Genomic DNA, 6,000 nt, shown 5'->3' on the forward strand with positions numbered 1-6,000 from the left:
GGGACCTCACAACTTTTTTTTTTTTAAGAAAAATTTACCTTTAAAACAAATAAAAAAAAACAAGAAGCCTGAACATATTTCACTGATATGTGCAAGCTGCTTGTTCGGGAGATAAATTAGGGCAGTTAAATCAGGACTTTAAAATGGACAGGATCAACCAAATACACCATCAATCAAAACGATCCTGTCAAAACCGGGACCTTGGTTTTTGATCGATCCTATCCGAATTGAAAAACGGGACAAATTGCAACCAACACGGATATTAGTAAATTTACCCCTAGCCTCAATACACCATGTGACGCAACACGCTTGGCAAAAGTGAGCCACCTGGTCCTGTGCGACTATGCTACTGTCGAGTGTTTTTTTCACCCGTAAATGTGCAGGATATATGACACTTGTATATTTGTGTGTGACTGAGGGCCTGGTTCAGAGATGGACATTAATGAGATCGCAGCTGCAATTTTGCACAGAACACAGCTGCAAAAATATTCTAATAGTTCGAAAACTTACCCAAGCATAGGGACGCCCACTGCTGCCTTCTCATATGCACCCGTACCAGCATAAATATCGGTAACATCAAATCACATCGACCAACCATGGCCTGTCTCCAGTAGGTAATGGTGTGGTGTGGTTTTGCCCAGGAGTGGATGCTGTAGGAGCTTTTACGCTATTTGTGGAATTATTATTAAAACCATGTGGTAATCAGCCCACACAGTTTTGTTTTAGGTACAAGCACTATTTGACCATGTGCACCATTGATTTTATCAATAAACAGCATCTATGCTCTATGTGGCTCCCTCTCTTATAATTTTGTTAATAGATATATAGGGATAAATTTACTAGAATTGTGTTTGGGTGAGATTAAACTTGAACCGGTTCCCACAAACACACGTGAGTTTTCCCAGACCAAACTCTCAAATTTACCAAGAAGTGAGTATTGCATGCGCACTAGCAGCGGGTGGCCGTGCATGCCACCGGCTTCCAAGGAGCTGTATCATCTGCAGCCCCTAGCAGCCAGTTAGGGCTGGCAGAAAGGCAGAGTAGTGGCTACCTCCTGGAAGCCGATCTTTGCTAATTGCAGCCTGGAATAACAGTCCCAGTGGGAGGAGACACATCCACGTGAGATTGCTTGTTGTATATGTGACTGGCAGATAGTGCTTTGAATAAGAAGCCACTGCCAGTCACAGTATCACGGACTACACTGAGGTGGTGGATGCAGCCTTGGAGCTCCGAGGCAAAATCTGCCAGTGGATGTTTATAAAACACACAGAAGACCCTAGAAACATGTTCTGATTGAAGCAGTCACATCAATTACACACTATCTAAGCATATAAAACACCACAATCAGCCCCACCTTTGAGGGTTTTGTTGGTTGGATGTTGCAGAGGGACAGTGAGAAGTGTGTATCCACTAGTGCCTGAAATGCCACCATTACCAGAGTTACAGTATGTACCGTGAGAATGTCGACTGGGATATCACGAATACTCTACTTGTCACAGACTTAAAATTACCTGTAGCCAGAAAGTGAAACCCAACCAGAAGCTTATGAAGGTGGGAACATGCTGTGTCAGGGTCTAGGTCCAGTTTGACTGGGCCATACAAATGGAATATGTTGTTACTGTTCATCCAGAACATCTGTTTGACTTCGCCATTGGCCAATGCGTTAAGGTTCAAACACATACAAAAACATGTGGCATAAGCAGCATTTGTGATACCCACATTACCTAATTTTCTGGTCAAATCTTGCTCCTGGGTACTTCCTGCCTGTTGGTAGAGCCTCTGAAATCCCAGCCACATGCAGTGAATAGCAATGGTAGTATATATTGTCAGTTTTGCTTCACACAAATCAATTCAGCTGATTTAGCACTTTTAAAAAGCATCATTATTGTTTTCCCACTTATTGCAACTTGAAACACCCGTGAACACATCCAAACTCACGCAGACACTCACCTCAGGAGGTCACTTATTTGAAGTCTATCTTGTTGACAGATTGGTAATTTCTCATGTGAGTTTCAAAACTCGATTCTTGGTAAATTTGCGTGTTGTGTGATTTTCTATGGAAAGTACTTGCGAGTTTGGCCAGTGGTGTATTTGGTTATGTTTTGCAAACTCATGTGAGTTTTGATGTCTGTTTCCTGCAAGTTCACACATGTTTATTCTTAGTAATTTTGCGAGTCAGAAAAACAGGCAAAACTTGCATGAGACTGCAATCTTGCCCAAACACGATTCTTCGTAAATTTACCCCATACAGTGTATACATATATAAAACATGAAATATATATATATATATATATATATATATATAGTCACAACTGATGTACGCCTCTATCCCCCATACAGCAGGATTCAAAGCTGTACGTAGACTGATCAACCGCAACCAAGCTTACAACTAGTTGGATTTACACTAACACATAACTATTTCCTTTTTGATAATCAATATTTTTTACAACTTTTTGTTTACACTATGGGAATGGAAGTGGTGGTCATGGATGAAACAATACAGCAAGGTCTGCTATTGTTGTTCCGTTACATAGATGACCTATTTATACATTGGACAGAGTCTAAATCTATCTTGACAGAGCTTTTAGACTAAAAAAAACCTAAAAATAATCCAATTAACTTTACCTGTGAATGTCAGTAACAAACGAATAATTATCTTGATATAACAATTAAAAATCAGATTCCATTTTAGCCACTACAATGTTAACAAAACCCACCATCAGGAATAACTTGTTACAATATAACAGTTGTCACTCGCCAGCACTCAGAGAGAGCTTGCTACATTCACCGACGTTCTCTACAGTATAACGGGTAATGTAGAAGACATTAAAACCAAATTAGACTTGATGGTAAAAAAAAAAATTGTGACACGGGCTATAGCCTCACTAAACAACTTGTTTTAAAATAAAAATTGCTTATACCTAGAGAGGAGGCATTTCTGTCTAAAAAACTAATAATCCATGGGTCAGTAAAGGTGGGTAAACACTATACAGATATATCTGCAGATGATGGTCATTCATACTCACTGAACGGCCATCAATTTCTTCTGGCCGAGGGTCCCAGTGGCTATGGGGCAGGTCAGAGATATGTCTTGCCCCCTCTCTGCGGCTGCCGCTGTGTGTGTACAGGCAGTCTGCAGACCGCCAGTACACACTTGCCCAATGAACCGGTATGTCTGCAGAAATATCTGTCCATTGGCTGGGCAGCACAGCCAATGCAATATGTCTGTGAACTATGTCATTAACAGACATATCGCAGGTACACACTGGCTGACGGGCAGCAATGTGTACCCAGCTTAAGTGTAACCATGCCTGTCCTCAAAGCACAAATTTATAAATCATTATGGCCAATCATAAACACTGATTAGAGCCTTCACTCTTTGAATCATTGATGATGCCATGTTTTAAAAGAGGGACAAATTGAAAAGACTTGCTAGTTAAATGACCAGTGGCGGCTCCAGAGGTGGGGCTGCAGCGCAGTTCAAAATTCAAATAGGGGAGCCACACCAACTGCCAGTGAGTCCTGGCCGGCAATGTTTGGAGTGGCAGTTGGTGTGGCTCCCCTATTTGAATTTTGGACTGTGCTGCAGCCCCACCAATGGAGCCACCATTAGTTAAATATGATATTTCACATATGAAAAAAGTACAGTTATCCACATACTAAGCAAATGGAAAAAATGGTTGTTATAAATGTAGCGGCTGCACGACATTCAGCTTCATGTCCTCTGGAGTCAAAGAGCCTGTATTAGAGTTATTCACTATTGCTGCCATTGGTGCGAATTTTGTAGTTGTGGATGTGCGAAAATATGCTAATACAACAGCGGCCTGGGACTTGCACTGAGACGCCCTCCAAAGGCCATCGCAGCTGTCCATAACTGCGTACACAATTGCAACATCGGACACAGATCAGGCGAACATCGACTCCGCTAGTAAGTCTATGGTCACTCAGAATGGCTGTCGTAATGGTGACGCCAGATCCACATTTCATGCTTATGGGATTGCAGACACAGAATATGACACACCCCTTAAACGGCTGAGACTCGCCTGCATTTTTAGCCGACACTGCCCATTGTCTCCTCCAAACGCTCCCTACCTGCCACTCAGTCTGCGAAAGAAGACTTGCAACATGCAGCTACTGCAATGTACCTTGACGCATGAGCAGTGGTAAAAAAGATTGCTCTATTTGTGAAAACATCTGCATAGAGTACAAGTAAAAAGGGTAAATATACTATTGGTCAATTTTAAATCGATTTTAAATCGATTTAAATCAATGCTGTGTTTCAGGGGCTAATTTGCACATTTACTAACAGAAGATTTTTTAGATTGATTTCTAAAAAAATCGATCTTTATTAAATTATGTCATTCCATATTTTCTATCATATAAAGCGCATTTGATTGCATTCCTCCACCTTTATGCATTTTTTAACATAAATTCATTGTTGACAATTTAACCCCTACACTGTATCAGCATCTTTACAGGAAGTCAAAAATTATTTATTGCAAAAATGATTTGTGACAAGGTTCTATACATGGAATGAGATTCAGAGCCGCCGGTTCAAATCCCGATAATGACAGCCCGACAGCTGGATATCCCGACAGCCGACGGTAAGTACCCTAACCCTCCCCTGTCCCCCCACAACCCTCTCTTAGTGGTGCCTAGCCCTAATCTCCCCCCCTAGTACCTAATCTTAACCTCCCCCCATTAGTGCCTAAACTTAACCCACCCTCCCCACTCCCTAAACCTAACCCTCACGGGGGGGGGCTGCCTAACCCTATCCTCCCTCCCTAGTGCCTAGCTCTATCCCCCCCCTTCCCCTAGCCTAACACTAACCTTCCCCGAAGGGGTGCCTAACTCTTAGTCCCTGCGGGGTGCCCTAAACCTAACCCCCCTTCATCCCCGGGCTAAGTGTTATCCTTACCCGTCCGAGGACATTTGGGATGGCAGGGATTGGGGTTCCGGCGTCGGAATTAAGATAGTCATCGAAATGCCGATGCCTATCTTAAGTCACTTGTTGGGCAGAAGGTGTTGTCATATAGAATGGCGGCATTGTGTCCATCGGTCTAATCACGACATCCCCTATACATGGTGTCTAGATCATATCGATATGTTGCATTTTAGAGTTGAAAATATACATTTGATGTTGAGACTTCTGCAGTTTTCATTTTGTCCATCATAAAAGATGTGATTATTTGTGTTGTAATGCACACAGGTTGCTTTACCTTACTCTTACCTTGCTATTTTGCATATAATTGATGTCTGTGGGTCACGCCTGCCTCATTATCAACAGGTATGGAAGATACATGTTTGGTTCACATGGGGGTTATAAAAGTTATATAATGTTTATTTGTTACTTGTATTGATGAGGAAAGGACATACAAAAAAAAGTTAAGGTGTTTCTGAATTATTATTAGAGCTAAGGGTGCTGTCCCTTCTCTTCATGTGTTTATTTCCTGCAGTAGCTGTCATCTGGAAGGGCACCGGGCCAAGCAAAGAAAATTAAGAAGGAATGCCAGCCTATAGCTATACATATATATATATATATATATATATATATATATCAATTATTAATATTTATCTTTCTCAGTGGCAGCTCTTGATTAAAATCTTGTGGTTCCTATAGGTACTAAGTCTGTAAAAATAGAGACAACAAAGCACCTCCTCAACACAATTAATCTATTTCTGTAGTTAGGACTTTCTGATCCTGGGCCTGCAGAAAGGATCCTGTTTAATATGAGGGCTGTAGTCATGAGTACAAAGAGTACCCGCTCCATCTGGCTAGTGGGACCTCAAGGGACCTCGGGTGTTCCATAGCTCAGGGCAGAGCAGGCATCCTCAATCCCTTTTCTCAGTCACTCGGATATTAATGTGGACTTTGGTATTAGAGCATTGATAGACAAACTCTACTTCATAAGTCAAAATCAACTTCAACTGTTTCAATAAGGCCTTCTGGTTTAAGGGTCCTCATTATTTAAATCCAATAGGTCTACCTCAAGCATAATT

This window comes from Taudactylus pleione, unplaced genomic scaffold, assembly GCF_031769625.1.
Source record: "Taudactylus pleione unplaced genomic scaffold, aTauple2 ptg000786l, whole genome shotgun sequence".
Taxonomy (NCBI): Eukaryota; Metazoa; Chordata; class Amphibia; order Anura; family Myobatrachidae; genus Taudactylus; species Taudactylus pleione.